This window comes from Rhinopithecus bieti, unplaced genomic scaffold, assembly GCF_001698545.2.
Source record: "Rhinopithecus bieti isolate Rb0 unplaced genomic scaffold, ASM169854v2 scaffold_38631, whole genome shotgun sequence".
Lineage (NCBI taxonomy): Eukaryota > Metazoa > Chordata > Mammalia > Primates > Cercopithecidae > Rhinopithecus > Rhinopithecus bieti.
Window position 1 is genome coordinate 904,302 of NW_016817145.1, and position 21,354 is coordinate 925,655.

General features: G+C 46.5%; 1 protein-coding gene across 5 annotated transcripts in view; it reads left to right on the forward strand.

The window, feature by feature from the left end:
• ZHX2 (zinc fingers and homeoboxes 2) overlaps positions 1-21,354 on the forward strand; it is a 195,835-nt gene that overhangs the window by 146,042 nt on the left and 28,439 nt on the right. Inside the window, exon 3 of one of the 5 annotated variants that reach the window (XM_017855879.1) lies at positions 20,133-20,289. The exons of 2 other annotated variants lie outside the window; for them this stretch is intronic. The gene's annotated coding sequence lies outside the window, so the exon portion shown is untranslated. The remainder of the gene's footprint in view (positions 1-20,132; positions 20,290-21,354) is intronic. 2 more of the 5 variants (XM_017855880.1, XM_017855881.1) reach the window with 2 other exon arrangements.

The following is a 21,354-nucleotide window of genomic DNA, read 5'->3' on the forward strand; positions in this document are numbered from 1 at the left end:
GGATTCTTGGTTTCAGAATGAGTTTCCTCAAGGAAGTGGAGATAAGAATGTTCACCGTATAGAGCCATTGTGAGGATGGAAGGTGTTTTTTTTTGTTTTTTTGTTTTTTGAGATGGAGGAGTCTCACTCTGTCACCCAGGCTGGAATGCACTGGCATGATCTCTGCTCACTGCAACCTCCGCCTCCCAAGTTCAAGCAATTCTCCTGCCTCAGCCTCCCAAGTAGCTGGGATTATAGGCGCCTGCCACCACGCCTGGCTAATTTTTTTGTGTATTTTTAGTAGAGACGGGGTTTCACCATGTTGGCCAGGCTGGTCTTGAACTCCTGACCTCAGGTGATCCACCCGCTCAGCCTCCCAAAGTGTTGGGATTATAGGCATGAGCCACCATGCCCGGCCTTCTCCCATTCATTTCATTGTTCCTTTCTCTCAGTCTCTAAATCAAGTGTCCAAGTGCTGACCAGAGTGATGAGCACTCAGGCTGGTTTTCCTTCTTTCCTATCCCCCCCACCACTGCTGCCCCTCCCCTGGGGGTTTGAATCTGCAGATCTTAAGTGCTCTCACCACAAAAAAAAAGAAGAAAAAGAAGCGTGGGCGTGGTGATTCATGCCTGTAATCCCAACACTTTGGGAGGCCAAGGTGGGAGGATCTCTGGAGCCCAGGACTTTGAGAACAGGCTGAGCAACACAGGGAGACCCCATCAAGAAAGAGAGAAAGAGAGGGAGAGAAAGGGAGGAAGGGAGGGAGGGAGGGAGGAAGGAAAGAGAAAATGGCAACTATATGAAGTGATAGATATGTCAACTCAATTGTGATGACCTTTTCACAATGTATACCTATGTCAAAACAAGTTGTACACCTAAAATATAGACAATTTTTCTTGTCAAGTATACCTCAGTAAAGCTCGGGGGAAAGAAAGAGAGATGAGTTGATGTTAACCCAAAGTGTTAAAAACAGATGTCACCTAGTTGAAGCTGTTTCCCTATGTCATCAAAGGGATTAAAAGAGAATTGAAGAAAAAGAGCACTGCAGGAAGAACAAATGATAGGCTGGAAACAAATACACAGGGACCTCTAGAACCTGTGCCTGCTGGTGAAGAAGGAACCCCCCGAGGACAGGAGAGGAGCACAGAGCTGGGATGACACTTGTAGCTCTTTGTGCTAAAATGGCTCAGGCAGCTTCTGCATTCATTTTAGGTGCTGAAGTTTTAGAACTGTTTTCCCCACCCCCACCAACACCTTCTTCTCCCTCCTCCCGGGTCTTTCTTAGACTTCTCCCAGCAAAGAAGAGTCCGTATCCTAGTGTGTTGCTATGGAAAGAATGGCAACATCACTTGTGAGTTCATGAAAAAAAAAAAGAAAAAGAAAAAAAGAAAAAAATAGGACAAGCGGGATTTTTTTTTAAGTGTTATGAAACTGGAAGAAAAACTGTTCCACCACTAAATATATCCACTTACAAAATCAGCAGATGTTAGGGAAGGGCTCGGACAGAGTCAGTCCCTCTGCCCTGCAGAAAACTCTTAGCAGAGCATTTTCACAGCCATTGCTCCTGTGAGACTCTGAGAAGCTGTTAGGTCTCGGGGCCGGTGGCTGGAACCTTCCATGTTTGCCAAATTGATCATGTGGCAGTCATGACCTGGGGGACCTTTGAATAACTAGGCTCCACTTCGTTTTAGGACCTTCCTTCTGTTCCTTCTCCTCCATTCCCTGTGTCAGATCACCCCAACTTTGACCTTTCTGGGTTCCTTCAAAAAGCACAGCTTTAGAGCCTGGGTTTGAATCCCAGCTTTCCCTTGCATTGGCTATGGTACTTGGTGTACTGCTCAACATCTCTGAGCTTCCAGTTTCCCTATGCATGAAACACTTACTGTCAAGGGGTTGTAAAGTTTAACAGTAACACGTGAACCACCTAGCAGAGTGGCCAGCATAGAGCTGTTAGTAATATTGTGCAATAGAGATTCTCTTCCCTTCTAGTCATATTTTCCATCTGCCCGGTGGGCTGCTGGGGACTGCAAAGGGGGCATTTCAGCCTCTGTCATCCAGCTGACAGAGCCAACCAGGTGACCCCATCAAGTGTGGACTCCACCTCAACCTCAGACCTTCCTCAGCATCCTTCATGTCTTCCTAAAATTACCTGTCAGTGTCAAAGTCTGGATAGAGAGCATCTTCTCACATTCCTAGTTGATACATTGGGTCAGCCTCTGTTCTGGTGAACTATTGCTGCATAGCAAACCACAGCAAAACTAGGAGTTGAAGACAGAAGTTTACGATTATTATATCTCACAGTTCTGTGAGTCAGAAGTTTAGACAGACTGTAGCGTTTATGACTTGTCTACTCCAGGAGGCCTAAGGGCCTCAAGTGAGATGGGCCTAGAGCAGCTGGAGACTGGCTGAGCATCTGTCTCCCTGCTTGGGTAGGCTGAGCTTCCTCACATCATGGTAGCCTCAAAGTAGTCAAGCTTCTGACTCCTCCAAAAGGAAAGAATCAGAAACTGCATGTCCTCTTAAACTGTCATAGGTTCTTAAACATGTCCAGAACTGTCATAGATTCACTTCCAACATATCATACTGCTCAAAGCAGTCACAGGTCAGCACAGATTCAAGGGAGGTAGGGATGGGAACATGGACCCCATCTCTCAATGAAAAAAGTGTCACACAATTTGCAAACACCTTTAATCTGTCACAGTGTCTGTCACAAAGTCACCACACCCACCTGCCTGCTGGTCCTGGAAGGAAAATCTGAGAAACTGATGGCGGAAACTGAGAGCAGAACTGAGGCAGAACCAGCATCACTCATCACAGGCAAAGGCAGAGCTCAGTGCACCTTTCAGGGTAGCTGGCTTTTTAAAGAGTTGTATGCAAACCAGAATTCTGGGATGGCCCCTAATTATGAATGCTCCGTGGGTGTGCTCCCTGACAGATTCCTGTCAATAACCACCACCCCTCAACTTCTCAAGTGTAAATGCTAAGCGTTTATACATCACATTTGCTAAAATATAAGGCATTTCCATTCCAAGTCATTGTGCTCTGTCCTGATGAAAGGTGGGTCCAGATGGTCAAAATTGGCAGAATCAGCCAGGTAGGTCTTCCCCAGCAGGTTATCCAGGCCATGATTACCTGGAAAGAAAGATTCCTGCTTTGCATGGTGTATCAGTTTCCTAGGACTGCTGTAACAAAGCACCAGAAACTGGGTAGCTTGGAAGAGATTCATTGTCTTCTAGTTCTGGAGGCCAGAAGTCCAACGCTGAGGTCAACAGGGCCATGCTCCCTCTGATGGCTCTAGGGGAGGATCTGTTCCAGACCCATCTCCTAGCTGCTGGGCACCTCAGGCTTCCTTGACTTGCAGACGGCCATCTTCTCCCAGCGGCTCTTCGCATCATCTTCGCTCTGTGCCTGTCTGCCTCTGCACCCAAGTTTCCCCTTTTCATGAAGACACTAGTCATATTGTATTTGGGCTTATGCCAGTGACCTCATGTTAACTTGATTACCTCTAAAAAGACCCTATTTCCAAATAGACTCAAAATCTAAGGTACTAGGGGTTAGGACTTTGACATATCTTTTTAGGGGGACAAAGTTCAATCCATTAAAGCTGTTGAGCAGAGATGGACTGGAGCCAAAGCCTGGCCTCGTGCAACCTCACTTCCAGTCTCTCCTGATCGCCACAGGTCGTAACGCAGGCCTGGGTCAGAGTAAGGAATCTTCTAGAATAGAAGATCCAGAGGGCAATAGTCTCAGTGCCCAGAATAAGGCTGGTGTGATATTAGGCCCTCAGGACATACTTTACTGAATGAATGATTGAATGAACCGATTGGCCAGTCAGTGAACATCTGGTGACCAGACAGAGAACAAAAGGTCCACCATACCCCATATATTATAGCTTCTGATCTTTAAGTGGCCAGGTATTTGAGGGTCTCTGAGTTGTGGTCTCAGTTGTGTTGGGGTCTTGCAGTTATTGCTGTAGTTACTTCTGCTGCTAATAATATGGGAGAATTCACAGGTCTCTCCCCGTCCTTTGAAGTTGAGTCAGTGACATCTTGCTATTAAGAAAAATATAGGAGCAACTACATAACTTACTCTGCTGTCAGCTGTTAGAAGAACTCCTAGAGAGGAAAAGGAGGACCCCACTGAAAAGCTTACTAGTTGGCTCTACAAAAGCAGTCCCAGCATCAGCCTGACTTCTCAGCATTTGAGATTTGTGTCTTCACCCCAAGATAACTTTGGAGTATGTTAAACTGATTTGGATGGAACTTGTTACACAGTTGTGGCATGAATGACTAGTTAACTGTTCCCCTTGAAATCAAACAATTGCCAAGTGAGGTTCTTGGTAGTGTCTTGTGCAAATTGCACTAGATACCAAGAGATATGCAGCATAGAGGAGGACACGCGATGGTGTGTGATTGATCTTCCGTAACTGCTGACTGACCACCTGCTGAGCAGGCCCCAGTGCTTAGTGCTATGGAAAACACGGTGATGAACAGCACCAGGTTCTTCCCCAAAATGAGCTCTTGACCCACTAGGGGAGAGAAACACCCCTACGGTGTAACTCTAATAGATGTTACAGAGTAACAAGTTCAAACTGTGTTCTCTGCTAGTAGGGGAGGGAGTAAACAATCTGACAGAGGGAATCCAGACACACTGTTGCAGGAGAAGGGATATGAGTGAGGGTTTGAAGATACCCTAGAGGCTGGCCTTTGATAGGAAGATTTTGGAGAGAGGGCTGGTTCAGGCAGAGAACAGCTCAAGCAAAGCCTAGAGGTGGAGGAGGGCAGAGCAGGTTCCAAAATAGCCAGCACACACTGGGTGAATCAGAAGTCCAGGTTCTCTAAGCAGGGCTTTGAAGACGAAACGGAGGAACTTGGACAATATTTGGGGAGTGCTAGGGAGCCAGGGAACTGTTTTCCCTGGCTCCCTAGGGAAGGGTTAAGAGAAGGGAGTGGTGTGTTTCAATAGATCGCAGGGACAGAGTGGAAGGTTGATTGGGAGGCCATTGTGACTGCAGGTAGAGAAGAGGACATGGGACAGAGGCGGGGACACACACCAGAAATGGACTTTCTGGTGACGGCTTAAGTGAGATGACAGCCCAGATTTACAAACCCACCTAACAGAGGAACCAATGGGAATAACCTCTCCTATCAGTGTCCTTCACAGAAGCCACACACATGCGCCCCAGCTCGGATCTCCTGGGAAGTGACTGGCCTGAGACCAGTGCTTCTTAAGCTGGGCTGCTCCCTGGAACTGTCCAGGAGCTTTAAAAATATGTATAAATGCCTGGGCCCTACCTACAGAGAAACTGTCTTGATTGGTATGGGGTGAGGCCTGAGCACTGGGGTATTTAAAAGCTCCTCTGCTGATGCCAGTGTGGAACAAGGGTTGAGGGCTTTGCCTGGAGAAATGTCTTCCTGTTAAAGGCAAGCTGTCTGGCTGCTGTCAGTTTGCCATTAGATATTAATTTGTGTGGTTCCTTAATTAAAGGCTATGTCCCACACTAGATAGTAAACTCCCTGAGTATAGGAATTGTAATACCTTCCTGTGACTGCTGTAACTGAGCCTTTAAAAGGCCATTTTGTCGTTCTGTCAAGCCAGCTGCTTCAGGACAATGGGGAATGTGGGAAGACCAGAGAGTTCCACTGCCCGTCACTGCACTGTAGTTGCAGTTGTTCACTGTCAGGTGGTGAGTGCAGATATGAACCATCTGGAAGCCAGGCCCCAGTGTGTTTTCTTCCTCATTCAGCTGGTCCTAGGGAACTCCTTACGAGGCACAGGCATCAGCAGGGCCACACTCACTGAGAAGCTCTGGGGAACATCTGTTTCCTTGTCTTGCCAGCATCTAGGGCTACATTCCCTGCATTCCTTGGCTCACAGCCCCTTCCTCTGTCTTCAGTGCTAGTGTGTAGCATCTTCTCTCTGACTCCTCTTAGCCCTGCTGCTGTCACGTGGCCTTCTGCTCTTCTGTCTGGAATCTCCCTCTGCCTCTCTCTTAGAAAGACATTGAGGATGGCATTTAGGGCCCACCCAGATCATCCAGAATGATCTCCCCACCTCAAGATCCTTAACTTCATCACAGCTGCAGTATAAGATAACATCTTTTTTTGGCATATAAGATAGCATTCACAGGTTCCAGGGGTTAGGACCTGGTGTCTTTTGGAGGACCACGATGCAGCCCATCACAGGGATTATGTGTTTTCTTTGTAGCCTCACAAGCTAGTACAGCACCTGGGACTGGGTTAGCTGGTGACATAGAGAATGAATCGATAAATAGTGTTGTATTAGTCTGTTCTCAGGCTGCTAATAAAGACATACCCCAGGCAGGGTACAGTGACTCATGCCTGTAATCCCAGCACTTTGGGAGGCTGAGACAGGCGGATCACTTGAGGTCAGGCGTTCGAGACCAGCCTAGCCAACATTTTGTATTTTACAAAAATTAGCCGGACGTAGTGGCATATGTCTGTAATCCCAGATACTTGGGAGGCTGAGGCAAGAGAATCGCTTGAACCGGGGAGGCAGAGGTTGCAGTGAGCTAAGATTGTGCCACTGCACTCTACTGGGTGACAGAGTGAGACTACATCTTAAAAAAAAAAAAAAAAAAAAACCCAAAACTGGGTAATTTATAAAGGAAAGAGGTTTAGTTGACTCACAGTTCCACATGACTGGGGAGGCCTCACAATCATGGTGAAAGAGCAAGGGACATCTTACATGGCAGCAGGCAGGAGAGCTTGTGCAGGGGAACTCCCCTTTATAAAACCATCAGATCTCATGAGACTCATTCACTATCACAAGAATAGAACGGGAAAGACCCACCCCCATGATTCAGTTACCTCCCACCGGGTCCCTCCCATGACACACACGTGGGAATTATGGGAGCTACAATTCAAGATGAGATTTGGGTGGAGACAGAGCCAAACCATATTGGCAGATAAAGATCCCATTGCATTAGAAATCAAACTCATAGGAATCCAGAAAGAGCACTGGAGGCAAGCTAGGGAACACCAGGCACAGGGGGATTTAACTTGGTGGCTTCTGAAATGCTTATCAATTTGCGCCACTCTCCATTGCCCTCAGGGTAAACACTACTGAGTTCCTGCTTCCCCTCTCCTCTCACCACTTTCATAAAGTTCCATACTGCCCCTAAAATTGGCCCTAGCACACTTGCATTATCAGTACTTCTGTTTTCTTTTTCTCCACTAGACTTCAGCTTCAAGAGGACAGCTCCAAGCCAGGCTCCATCTCATGTATCTCCCCCACTCCCACCAGGACAGAAGCTGGCACTTAATGGGTGCTCAAATATCTGTTAGATGAATAGAGGAACCACTCATGAGTGGATAAGAAGCCAACAACCTTGCTTTTGAGAATACTGGCTTATCGGGGGAAACTGGATTGTTTTGTTCACTACTGTGTCCCCAGTGCCTACACCAGGGGTCTGGCTGACAAATCATCAAAAAATATTTGGCAGGGAGAAGTAGGGGACATTCAAAGAGCCTGTGGGTCTTGGGGCAGAATGTTCAGGGAGAAGAGTGTGTGAGGTTTGGGAAGAGCCTTGGAATTATGTCTTGGGAGATGAGTTGGGATAGAATTCAATGAGAATGGGGAGCCAGCACAGATCATTACTGAAAGAAGAGATGAGTACGATCAGAGATTTAGGGGAGATTTGCCTGGCGGCAGGCACAGGGCAAATTGGGATGGAGAGACTTGGGAAGGAAGGAAAGTCATTTGATTCCCATAATCTAGGCAAGGTGTCAGGATGGCTGGGACTAGTGTGGAGTCATCTGGAATGTTACGAACAAATGACGACAGAGCTTGGATTCAGATTATAGGAGATAAACCAACTCATGAGCTAAGGCCTCACACCCTGGGCCAGCAGGGGGTATCTGAGGTGACTCTTGTGTTTGCCAACCTGAGTGACAAAGCTTGGTGCCCCTACAGGTTTGGGAAAGGAAATGAGGAAGCCAGGTGATCATCTTGACTTGGGACAAGGTGGGTTTTACATAAAGATAGGACATCCTATTGTTTTTATTGTGGTTGTTACAATTACTATCATTATTATCTTGTTGGTTAACATTATTGAATATTTCCTATATACCAAGTGGCGTTGTGCACTTTTCTTCAATCAATATTATTTGATTCCACAGCAATCTTGTGTTAGTCTCTATTATCTCCATGATACAGATGAGAAAACTGAGATTTTCTTTTACTTCTGAAATGCGCTTTCCCTCAAACAAGCTAGTTGTTACAACATTTTTCTACCACCACCAGGCGCACTTACTTTTTCATTTATTTCCCTGCATGCCTGCTTTGATCAGCCGGAGCTCCTTGACCAGACTTGCTCATTCCATCAGCCAAGAAGTAACCCCACTTCTCATTTGTGTGTAGGGTTTTGCTTCTCCATATCTGTATATGTCTTTTATTTTGGCCAAGCTTCCTTACCCAGGGTCATTGCATCTTGGAACATTAGGACTGACAGTTGAATCCCAGCACTTTGGGAGGCCGAGGCGGGCAGATCATTTGAGGTCAGGAGTTCAAGACCTGGCTGACCAACATGGAAACACCCTGTGTCTACTAAACCTACAAAAAGTTAGCCAAGCATGGTGGTGCATGCCTGTAATGCTAGCTACTTGGGAGGCTGAGGCATGAAAAAACTTGAACCCAGGAAGCAGAGGTTGCAGTGAGCCAAGATTGTGCAACTGTGCTCCAGCCTGGACAACAGCGAGACCATGTCAATAAATAAATAAATAAATAAATAAATAAAAAGACAGTTGTTGGGAATTCCTCTGGAAAAGGATAATGCAAATCACAAAGACATGGCTTTCGTGTCTGAAAAAATCCACTGAACATTATTTTGTTTCTTGTTCTTACATACCCGTAGCCCACACTCAGTCTCAAAATCTATGGAGTACAGAGGTTACCAGTATAAATCCAACTCTGTGACTTTGTGGGAAGCTATGGCTGCCACATCGCTTTTGAAATTGACTAATGTGTTCTTGCACCTAATGGGGAACCAGAGGGGCCAAAGAAGGATCTAGTTTTGGTCCCCACCTTAATTCAGCAGGCCGGCTCCATGCTGTAGCTCTTTTTTGTGCAACAGGAAGGTAACGGTCTTCCCATTACCTTCTTCTAAAACCCGGAAGGTAACAGCACAGAATGGGTGTAATGAAGGCTCTGAGACAGATGGCTGAGGAAACCTCTCTTCAGCCTCAGCAGCTTCAGGGGAAAATAGAGGTCCTAGCATTTCCTGCTCTGCCTCCTCAGGGCTAAGAGGCTCCTGCAAGAGGATGCATGTAAAAATGTTTTGTGGGCTGTCATGCACACTCAGGACCTGAGGGATACTTATTACCATCAGCAGCATCACCATGTTCATTACTGGTGCAGAGGCGGTGGAGAGGACTGTTGGCAAAAACAAACAAGCAGCCTGGTGACTTTCTACAAAAGAGCAACAGTTTACAGAATTGCTTAGAAATGTGAAAGAGGAATTGTGGAAGAAGGACAGCCCCCACAGGTTCTTTCTCAAGTGTAAATTAAAAATCACGCCTCTTTAGAACCCTTCCACACTGGACAGACTTGGTAAGAATTTTGCCTCCATGGTGAAGGTGATCCTACAAAGGACCTTCTCTTCCCACCTTTTGGTACATCCCACACGTGTCCTGAGTGACTTTTTTTTTTTTTTTTTGAGATGGAGTCTTGCTCTGTCACCCAAATAGCTGGGATTACAGGCACCTGCCACCACGCCTGGCTAATATTAATTTTTTTTTTTTCAGTAGAGATAGGGTTTCACCATGTTGGCCAGGATGGCCTCAAATCCTTACCTCAGGTGATCTGACTGCCTCGGTCTCCCAAAGTGCTGGGAATAGAGGTGTGAGCCACTGTGTCCAGCCTGAGAGACCGTCTAAAAGATGGAGGATGGGGGTGCTGGGAATATTGTCAGACCCCTGGGAAGTAGGGGGACTGGCTGGCACACTGGCACCCACCAGTTGTTGGTCCATCCACCACGACATCACACCAGGAAGGTCAACCAGAACCATCCCTTTTTCGACCCAAAGTTGGTCCTGGTGTTATCATAGGAGGCCTCCCTGGCCTGAGGGCTGTTCCAGGTCCAGATAGGGCACGTCTTCCACTAGGCTGTCAGAGGTCACCTGCCAGTAACCCCCTAGCCTATGTACCTTTGCGTGGGCCATGATACCTCTCTGATCCTTATAAAATGAGTGAGGCTCAACAACATCAGGTCCAGACTTGCAGCCATAATTCGCCTGGCCTTCACCCTGCCTGACCGAAGCTGTTTTGTTGTGTTAGGACACAGTCGTGCATGAGGCTCCCTGCCTGCAGCCTCCAGGAGTCACGAGTATTATGCAGGGCTCGTACACTGTTGCCTGCGTGGGAAGGGCCAGAGTTTGTGCAATAGGCCTCGTGTTTCTTCCCATTAGCCTTAGGCCTGCAGAAGAACCTACTACAGGACACTCATCTCATATAAGACTGAAGACAGGACAGAAAGAAGAAAGAGAGAGAGAGAGGGGGGAGAGAGCAGGTAGATAATGGTGCACTCCTTATGTCATCTGATCCTCATTACAGCCCTAGGAAATAAAAAGAAAAATATCTATTAGTTCAGCTTAAAGACAGATTTAGCTCCAGCAGCTTCAAAGTAAGATCCTTCACCTCCCAAAGCAGAGGTTCTACACAGGGGTGTGTAGCCGAGGGTATAAGTCACGTATGTACCCCGTCATTACACGCTGCGGTGTCAGAGTCTTCAGGAGGTTCTCACTCCAGCTGCCCACTGGGATCGCCCAGGGAACTTCAAAACCTACCGATACCTTGCCCTACCCCAAGATTCTGATGTAATTGGTCTAGGATGTGGCTTGAGCACCAGAATATTTAAGCAGATGTGATTTCTGATTTTAAAATATCTTTCTGGAGGATTAATGAATGGGAGAAGGAAATGAGCAGGGGCCCAAGAGAAACCAGGCAGGAGGCCTAGATGAGAGATGATGGTGCCTTGGATCGGGGTAGTCACAGTGGGAAATGAGAGCACTAGATGAAATGTGGACCTGATTTGGAGGTGGCATGGACGGTATGAGCTGGTGCGTGTCTCTCTAAAGACTAGCGTTTTCAAATGTGGAGCAGAGGCAGTCATCATCCTAACTGTGGCAATTTTGTGGAAACTGAGAACAACAGCAGATCTTGGCCTTCTGAATCTTATGGGTTCGGGCTGGGAGTTCTAGCTCACTAGGTTCTAGTTCATTCCCAGGAAACAGCAGCTCAGCTTCTCCAGGGCTGCTGGAGGAGCTTCCTAAGACGTGGAGCGAGAGGAATGACACAGGCTGCAAATCGAGCTCAGCTTGACCACTGTATTAGTTTCCAATGGCCGCTGTTAGAAATTACCACAACCTTAGTGGCTTAAAGCACCACACATTTATTCTCTTAAATTTCTGGAGATCAGATGTCAAACATCAGATGCACTGAGCTAAAGTCAAGGTATTGGCAGGCTGACTCCTTCTAGAGTCTTTGGGGAGAATCTGTTTCCTTGCCTTCTCCAGCCTCTGGTGTTCACCTGTGTTCCTTCTCCATCTTCAAAGCGCATCACACCAACGTGTGCTTCCATAATCACATTGCCTTCTCCTTTGTAGTCAAAACTCCTGCCTCCAGAATCGCCTGAACCCAGGAGGCGGAGGTTGCAGTGAGCTGACATCATGCCATTGCACTCCAGCCTGGGTGACAAGAGTGAAACTCCATCTCAAAAAGAAACCTCCTGTCTCCCTCTCATAAGGACACCTGTGGTTACATTTAGGGCCCACATGGGGAATCCAGGATAATCTCTCCATCTCAAGATCCTTAATCACACCGTCAAAGTCCCTTTTCACATCATCCAAATCCCTTTTGCTGTACAAAGTAAGATTCTCAGATTCCAGGAATTAGGACTTGGATATCTTTGAGGACCATTTTTCAGCCTACCACACCCTGGGTCCTGTGCAAAGAGATGCCGAAACACAGCCTCTCGATGTGGTTTGCATCTGAGTGGTTTTTGTCTGGGATTTAACTGGCTTCAGTGAATGGCTTTGTGGAGGACATTCTATCACAGAATAAGAGTAAACCTTCACCCTTTATCCAAGGCTTTGAGATAAAGGGAAGTCTCTCCGAGGTAGAGATGAAAGGGGTTCAAGGGAAAGCTGCAAAGGGTGTCCTGGAGGCGGGGATGGAGGGTAGAATGGAGAAAGATCTGACAGACAGAATCTCAGAACTGCTGAAAAGCCGTGTCTCGCCCTGATCCGTGCCTGGGGAGCAGAGAAATCTCATTCCTCTCCCGGCTCCAGGAAGATGGAGTGTGCACGAATCACCCACGAGGAAGGAAATGAAAAGGTGACGCCAGGAATTGTCGATATTATAAATCCCTGTAGTCTCACAGCCTCTCTAAATGTTTTGATAGCAGAATTTGATGGATTGTAAATCAGAGCAGGCTTGTCTTAAACATTTGATAGTGCCTTATTTATTTACGTATGTGACACATAAAACCAGAATTGATTCTTTCTTCTTTCTGTCTTACCAAGATATTTTTTTCTGCTTTCAGAAACGCATCACTTTTCTCTTAGCCCTGGTTTTCCGTGTTTGTGGGTGTGTAGGTGTGTGTGCTTATACATGGTGGCAGCTATTATGATTCTTTCCACACAGAGAAAGACTACTTTGCCTGGGAGAAGACTATAGCATAGGAATTAACTGAAAAATAATAAAGCTACTTTGCTTCAAAATATGTCTTAATCTTACTGCTTAAAAAAAAAAAAACAAGATTATTGTTCAGAGAAAGAGGGAGAGTAATGGTGTTACAATGTGATCGATTTATGATTTGAAACAGGTAGATACACATACAAAGACAATTTCCTGACTTTCCTGGCTCAGGATGTAGAGTCATGAGTTACCTCCATCTCCTCAAATGGATCGAATTAGCCTCATTATCATACTCTTTCTCACACACAAATTTCAGGTTTACAATACATCTAGGTCTGGGCACAATGGCCCACGCCTGTAATCCCAGCACTTTGGGAAGCCAAGGCGGGAGGATCACTTGAGCTCAGGAGTTCAAGACCAGCCTGGGCAACATAGTGAGACTTTGGCTACATTAATTAATTAATTAATCAATCAATCTATTGGGGTTGCCCTTGAGTCATCATAAACATTGCTGCCATTTATTGCACATTTGCAGGTACCTGACACTATAATGGAGTCTTTACAAGCATTATACCATTTAATCCTCATACCCCTATGAGGTGGTCATTAGCTCCAGATACATTTATTTATTATAAATAAATAAACCAAATCTAGAAGCCATGTAGCTTGCCAACCTCCTACAACTGGAAGTGTTGGATAGAGCTGCAATTCAAACCATTCTGTACTGATTCTAAAACTAATGGACTTACCCACTCAACTGACGTCTCAAGAATCAGTGCAGTCTAAAACACCCTGACCTTGACATTGAAAACCGACAGCCACCTCTGGAAGACACTTCACTCACCTGCCCAGACAGGCCACAAACACCTTGTAATGGTGGTGAAGGTCCTCTCACCGTACTTATATTCTGTTCCTTCCCAAATCTTGTGGTTGACCTTGACTAATGAATAGCGCAGGTCACCTCTAAGAGTCTTCCCACTCCAGTGCCCCATGGACCTTATTGATTCTGGCTTTTCTCCATCAGCTTCTCCCATCAAAGATGGAGCATGGCATTTGGGTGCAAAGTTCTGTTTTTTATTTATTTATTTATTTATTTATTGATTGATTGATTGATTGATTGAGATGAAGTTTCGCTCTTGTTGCCCAGGCTAAATAAAGTGCAATGGCACGATCTCAGCTCACTGCAATCTCTGCCTCCCAAGTTCAAGCAATTCTTCTGCCTCAGCCTCCCAAGTAGCTGGGATTACAGGCATGTACCACCATGCCCGGCTAATTTTGTATTTTTAGTAGAGATGGGGTTTCACCACATTGGCCAGGCTGGTCTTGAACTCCTGACCTCAGGTAATCCACCCTCCTCGGCCTCCCAAAGTGCTGGGATTATAGGCGTGAGCCACCACACCCAGCCTCAAAGTTCTTTTTATAAGCTGTCAAGACAGTGCATCATTTTGACTACTTCAAAAAGCCATGTGCTACAGTTTTTTTATCCACTTTATAACAACTATTATTTGGGATTAAAATTTCTTCTAATATTTGATCTGGGCTCACAGATGACTTTTTCCTCTCTCTCTCTCTTTTTTTTTAATCTGTTTGAAGCTCTTATCTCATATTTATCTCTTCCTGAATTGTCTTAAGTAGGAGAAAGAAAAATTTATTTCCATTATAAAACCATTGAGGAGCTTTGTTTTCATGTTGAAAAGGGAAAAGTACATTTCAGTGAAGCTTTTTAAGACTTTTCAAAAAAGTATCTTTGGGGAGAATGTGAATTTTAAATAATAACTGAATAATTTGAAAAGTATTTGCAGTGAACATAAAATTGTCACAGGTCACCAGTGAGCCTTCTCCTCTGTTTTCACTGCCACTCACGAGTGTCTCAAGACTGTTCCTCACATGTAGATCTCAGCTGAGATACCCTCTCCTCAAAGCGGCTTTCCCTGATTATACCCTTGAGAGTAACTTTTGTTTTTTTGAGATGGAGTCTTGCTCTGTCGCCCAGGCTGGAGTGCAGTGGCGCAATCTCGGCTCACCGCAAGCTCCGCCTCCCAGGTTCATGCCATTCTCCTACTTCAGCCTCCTGAGTAGCTGGGACTACAGGCACCCGCCACCACGCCCGGCTAATTTTTTGCATTTTTAGTAGAGACAGGGTTTCACCGTGTTAGCCAGGATGGTCTCGATCTCCTGACCTCATGATTTGCCCATCTCAGCCTCCCAAAGTGCTGGGATTACAGGCTGACCCATCGTGCCTGGCCAAAAGTAACTTTTTTGTCACCATCACATCATTTTTAAAACCTCTCTGCATAGCAATTACCACTACAAGTTCTTTGTTTCCTGGTTACTTTCTGTCTCCGCTCCTAGATGGTGGACTCCTTGAAGGCAAGATTCTTATACCTTATTCCCTGAGTATCTAAGGCAGCGCCTGGCACATAGCAGGCACTCGAGAATGAATGAATGAACGAACGAACGAACAAATGAATGCCTGAGCTATGCTATGTTTATATTTCTATTTCTAAAAAAAAAAAAAGGCTGGGCGCAGTGGCTCAAGCCTGTAATCCCAGCACTTTGGGAGGCTGAGACGGGCGGATCACAAGGTCAGGAGATCGAGACCATCCTGGCTAACATGGTGAAACCCCGTCTCTACTAAAAAAAATACAAAAAACTAGCTGGGTGAGGTGGCAAGCGCCTATAGTCCCAGCTACTCGGGAGGCTGAGGCAGGAGAATGGCATAAACCTGGGAAGCGGAGCTTGTAGTGAGCTGAAATCCAGCCACTGCACTCCAGCCTGGACAACAGAGCGAGACTGTCTCAAAAAAAAAAAAAAAAAAACACACACAGATCTTCTGCTGTAGATCCCTTTTAAAACACCAGGAATGTTTGAGGAAGGCAACAGGGTGGTAAGATGCAGATTGCTGGCAATGAGTGCCTCTCACAGCTCACTCCCAGAATGTGCCAGGAGGTGTTGAAGACAGGGATGACGTGATCAGATTCATGTTTAGAAACATGATGTTCAGTCATGGCATCGGTTGTGAGGTATGGGGCAGTAAGCAATCTATTGCTAAAAATAAAGGCTTGAAGTTTGTGAGTGGCTTACTTTTCTTGATTGGCAAGGACTGGATAGACAAGGTTATTCCTATTAAAATGTCATCCCACTCATGTCCTGAGAATCTTTCTTAAGGAAGAGGGAATGGTGTGAGGTTAGAACCAACCCAACAAGGATGACAAGTGACCCTGAGAGAATGTTACAAATAGGCATCCCAGCAACCATGCTGTCATGGCAGGAAAAGGCTGAGAACTGCTGTTTTAGAAAGGAATGGTGGCAGCGAGGAGGCTGGCCTGAAACTGTGTCTGTCAGGATGTTTTCAGTTACAAGTGACAGAAAACCCCATCAAACTGGTTTAAACAAATTGACACCATGGAAAAATCTGTGAGTCTGTTGGACTGGGGCTCAGTGGGATTCAGTGGGACATCATCAGGACTGGTTCTCTGCATCTCTCAACTCAGCCTTCAGCTCAACACCCAGGCATGCTCTCCTCCATCGTGGCGAGATAGCCTCTGGTGCCTCTTGGCTTCTATCCAATGCCCTTAGCAACTCCACCAGAAAGGAGCACATTCATTCTCCCAAGGGTTCCAGTAAACACTCCAGAATGGAATCCCCCTGATTCTGACTGCTGTACTTGGATCGGGCTGTTCCTTAATCACTCACTGTTCCTGGAGGCAATGATGTTCTCACTGGGCAGGACCAAGTCACATGTGCAGTGCTGGGGATTTGAAATGGGCCAGGCATGTGTAGGGGTCTTTCTCTAGAAAACTGGAATGGTCATTGCCAGAGGAGGAGGGAAAGGGCACTAGATCGGCAATGCCGGCATCCAGCCGGGGAGGCCCAGGGCTGAGGCCAGGTGCGGCACTCACTGCAGCTGTGGAGGAAAGCCCCCGAGCAGGGCCTGGGGCAGAGGAATGAAGAATTAGGAGACCTCATGGAAGCAGAGTCAGGAAGGCCTGGGGCATAGCAGACTCCAGGATGGGGAGGACGTGGAAGAGCCAGTGCAATCCCAGTTTCCAGCCCGAATGACTAAGTCGACACTGGAGCATTTGTTTGGAATAAGGAGCATTACAGAAAGATAGGGTTTGGGAAGCAGATGATGAACTCGATTCTAGATTTGTTAAATCTGAAGTCTATGTGAGAACCCCTACTCCTTCCCCCAGTGGTGATCATAGATGCACATGGCATGCACTTGAAAGAGACTCTTAAAGCCACCCGGCTCAGCTGCTGCCACGTTTCCCCTTCTCCTGGTGGGGATAAATGAGTAGACCTTGTTCTCCAAGTGGAATTGGATCATCTATCATCTATTTTTTTTTTTTTTAGACTCAGTCTCACTCTGTCACCCAGGCTGGAGTGCTGTGGCACTATCTCGGTTCACTGCAACATCTGCCTCCCGGGCTCAAGCGATTCTCCCACCTCAGCCTCCTGAGTAGCTGGGATTATGGTGCCCACTACCACACCTGGCTAATTTTTGTATTTTTAGTAGAGACAGGGTTTCACCATGTTGACCAGGCCGGTCTCAAGCTCCTCCTGAACTCAAGCAATCCACCTGCCTCGGCCTTCCAAAATGCTGGGATTATAGGCATGAGCAACCATGCCTGGCCGGATCATCTATTTTTTTATTTATGTATTATTTTTCTGGTTTTCTTTTCTTTTTTTTTTTTTTTTTGAGATGGAGTCTGGCTCTGTCACCAGGCTGGAGTGCAGTGGCGAGATCCTGGCTCACTGCAACCTCTGCCTCCCAGGTTCAAGAGATTCTCCTGCCTCAGCCTCCTGAGTAGCTGGGACAATAGGCGTGTGCCACCATGCTAATTTTTGCATTTCACCATGTTGGCCTGGCTGGTCTCGATCTCCTGACCTTGTGATCCACCTGCCTCAGCCTCCCAAAGTGCTGAGATTACAGGCGTGAGCCACCATGCCTAGCTTATGTTTCCTGGTTTTCATGAATTATTCTGACTTTGTTAAGCTTTCAGTGGAGAATGGCCACTCCAGCCTTTGTCCAGTTACGAATCATCTAGTCCCTCCTGTCTTCTTGCCAGCTGCCTGCAGCTGGGAAGGAAAGTCTGGGGCTCTGGAGAGGAGGGGCCAGGGCTAGGAAGGTTGGTTTGGTAGATATCTGCAAGGATGAGCAGATCTTTGGGATGGATGAGTTCACCAAGAAGGATGGAGAGGAGAGGGATGAGAAGAGCCAAGTGCATGGCAATGCACCCACTGAGAACAGAAAAACAGAAGAGGAAGCTGAGGGGCCGGGCATGGTGGCTCACACCTGTAATCCCAGCACTTTGGGAGGCTGAGGCAGGCGGATTGCTGGAGTTCGGGAATTTGACACCAGCCTGGGCAACATGGTGAAACACTGTCTCTACTAAAATACAAAAAAAGTAGCTAGGTATGGGGGCATGCACCTGTAGTCCAAGCTACTCAGGAGGCTGAGGCATGAAAATTGCTTGAGCCCGGGAGGCCAAGGCTACAGTGAGCTGAAATCACACCACTGCACTCCAGCCTGGGCAACAGAGCAAGACTCTGTCAAAAAAGAAGGAGAAGGAGAAGGATCGAGATCAAGAAGGAGCAGCCAGTACGGGTGTTTTGAGGATGACAGTTTGCCCTGCAGAGTCAGTGATGGGGGATATATTTGGCAGTTTAAGATAAAATTGTCAACAGAGCTGGGAGGGCAGAATCCACAGAGGTGAGGGGCAAAGCATGCAGTAAGAGAAGCGGTGAGCAGGTGTAATCATAAACTTCCTTTGAGAATTTTGACGGTAAAATCATTTTAACAACAGGTACCCTCTGTTGTGAGCTCCAAGCTCATCAAGGATCAGGCACAGAATCAAATATACTCAAATTAGCTCACTGGATACTCTCGGCCACCCTTTGATGTGGCTACCATTTTCATCCCCATGGTACAAACGGAAAGGCTGAGGCTTCAAAGGATTGGTGGAACTTGTCCAGGATCTCTCACCTGTGGCGTGGAACCAGACCTCGAAGGCACGTCTCTCACTCAGGAGCCTGAGCTCTTCACCTCTGCCATGGGATGAAGGAGCTGATGTAATGATGTGTAGATGGTGGTGGAATCGAGCTGTCATGAGAGATTTAGCCTTGCTTTTCATGTTTGCTTTGCTTTGCTTTGTTTCCCTTTTTATGGAAACGGCAACCTGAGATGTTTGTAACCCAAAGGGAAGGGGACCCAGTGGAGGGAGACAGGAGTTGACAGAACCCATGAGTGCTGAGCTAGAGGCCTGGTAGAAGGATTAGCCTTTTAACAGGGAGACCAACTACCTCCTCCTAACCAACTGGAAAGCAAAGAGATGCTTGGAGATGGAAAAGGTGAGCTGGATCTCAGCAAGAAACAAGGCAAAATCTACTAAAACAGAGAGGCAAAGTTGGGAAATTCATATTGTAACAGTTACATAGGAAATACGAGAGGTAGGAACAAAAGATGAGTGAGAAAAAATCTCAGAGTGGCGTGACCAGGTGAGATGAGCTAGCGAAAGTGCGCAGCACCTGATATAGCGGCCGGCCGCTGAGAGGCGCTGTGGAGGAAAACAGGGTCTGATGGGAGAAGGGGTGGAGCAGTCCTTCTGAACATCAGTTTGCCAATCCCCTCACCACTCCCACTAGCTTACTAATCAAAGTCACCCTGTGATTAGTCCCAGAACATACCAGTGTCAGAGGTCTCCATTCGGGCCAGTTCTGCAGGTGAAGGATCACCCCATTTTACAGCTGCAGGAACTGAGATTGGCCATGGTGAATTAACATGCAGCATTTGGTATTCTCTGGCTTGCATGTGGGTTTGGGGGTTGTGAGGTGGGCACCAAGGCTGTGGCCAGAGAAGAGTAGACTCCTAGTAAGTGATGAAGCCGGGATTCAAACTGGGGGTGCTGGCTTCAGCCTGTGTCCCACTTCCACTGACCTGGTGGGTACTAATGCTGAGCACTGATGGAGAACAAGGCCCCTGGAGGCCAAAGCTTTTCCTGTTGAAGAGCTTTGGAATTCATTGGTTCAGAGTAAATGAGTAAATTTGGGGCTCCAGGTTCACATGGGTCGAGACCCAGTCTACCTTCTCAGGCATCAGTGGCTTACTCTGCCCCTGAGTGCTGACTACCCTGTCTGAAGCCACCACCCCATCCCACCTCTGGCAGGACACCCAGCCTCCTCTCAGGGCCCTGTGTCACCCAAATGTGTGGCGATGCTCACACGGCAGGCGGCGTGAAGTAGCTGCAGACCTCACTTCAAACTTCCATGGGCCACTGATGTAGCTTTTTTGGTTAGAAAGGATTATGTCAGCTTTCTTCCTAACAAGAGCTTTTCAGAACAGCTCGTTGAAAAAGACATCGCAATTCAATTAAAATCTTCCTCCTTTGAAAACTCCCAGAGAGGCAAGGCCACTTGGAATTTGTGAGAAATCTAATTTATAGACACAGTATCAGGAAATAGAATTGTTAACAATGAACAATTTTGTATCATAGGGATCAAGCAGCAGGCGTGGAGCCAGGATTATCTGGATTCTACCCTCTTCAGCAAGCCATTGAACCTCTCTGAGCCTCAGTTTCCTCATCTGTAAAATGGAGATCACAGCCATCGGTTGGTGTTCTGGGAATAGTAGAGATTATGCATGTAAGCCAGGTATTGTGGCGCCCACCTGTAATCCCAGCACCTTGGGAGGCTGAGGCAGGGGGATCACTTGACCCCAGGAGTTTAAAACCAGGCTGGGTAATATAATGAGACCCCTATCTCTACAATTTTAAAAAATTGTTTTAATAAGCTGGGCATGGTGGCATGTGCCTGTAGTCCCAGCTACTCAGGAGGCTGAAGTAGGAGGATCACTTGAACCCAGAAGTTTGAGGTTATAGTGAGCCATGATCATGCCACTCCACTCCAACCTGGGTGACAGAGTAAGAACCTGTCTCTAAATAGAATACAGTTTTAAAAGATTATGCATGTAAACAACATTTTAGTACTATCAGGTTTCCTTGATCAACAAACCCCGTCTTTTCTTTTTAAAAATGTGTCTGTTTGAGCAACTAAGCAATACAAAAAGTTAAAACACAGACACAGATAACAGGAAATCGCTTCTTACATCTCAGCTTTCCCAAATCACCAACCCTCTTTCTGTGGATCTTGTTTATAAAGATGTTTTATGTTATCAAGCAGCCAGCATTCTGTTTTCTTTTCCAGGATTGTACTTTTGTACAATTCTTCCCCCGTTTCTACCTCATCCTCCAAATTGTCTGTCATTCCCTTTGGGAGTATTAATACAGTATCGTACTCTTTGGCACGGCAGAGAGCTTTGGTTGTTTGTAGTTTTAGCTGCAGCATAAAAAAAAAAAAGCAGCTATGAACATTTCTGTGTCTTCATGGGACAGTGTGTTTCAGCCCAACCAGTTCTGAATTAGAAGAAGCCAAGTGATATCTTGATTCCAAAGGTAGCAAACAAGGCTGCACAGCAGTTGCGTGACTTCTGATTAAAAATATACATTCCCAGGCTCTGCACCTGGAGGCTTGGGTGTAGTAACTCTGGACTGAGGTTTGTGAATGGTATTTTTACAAAAAGCCCTCCAGGTGATGTGTGATGGTTTGGAAGCCACATTATAGGCCCAACCCCAAAATTCAAATTTGGATTTAAGATAAAATGGGGAAAAATCAGAAAACTCAGGAATTCACTCTTGGTCACCAGTGGCCTCTCAGAGG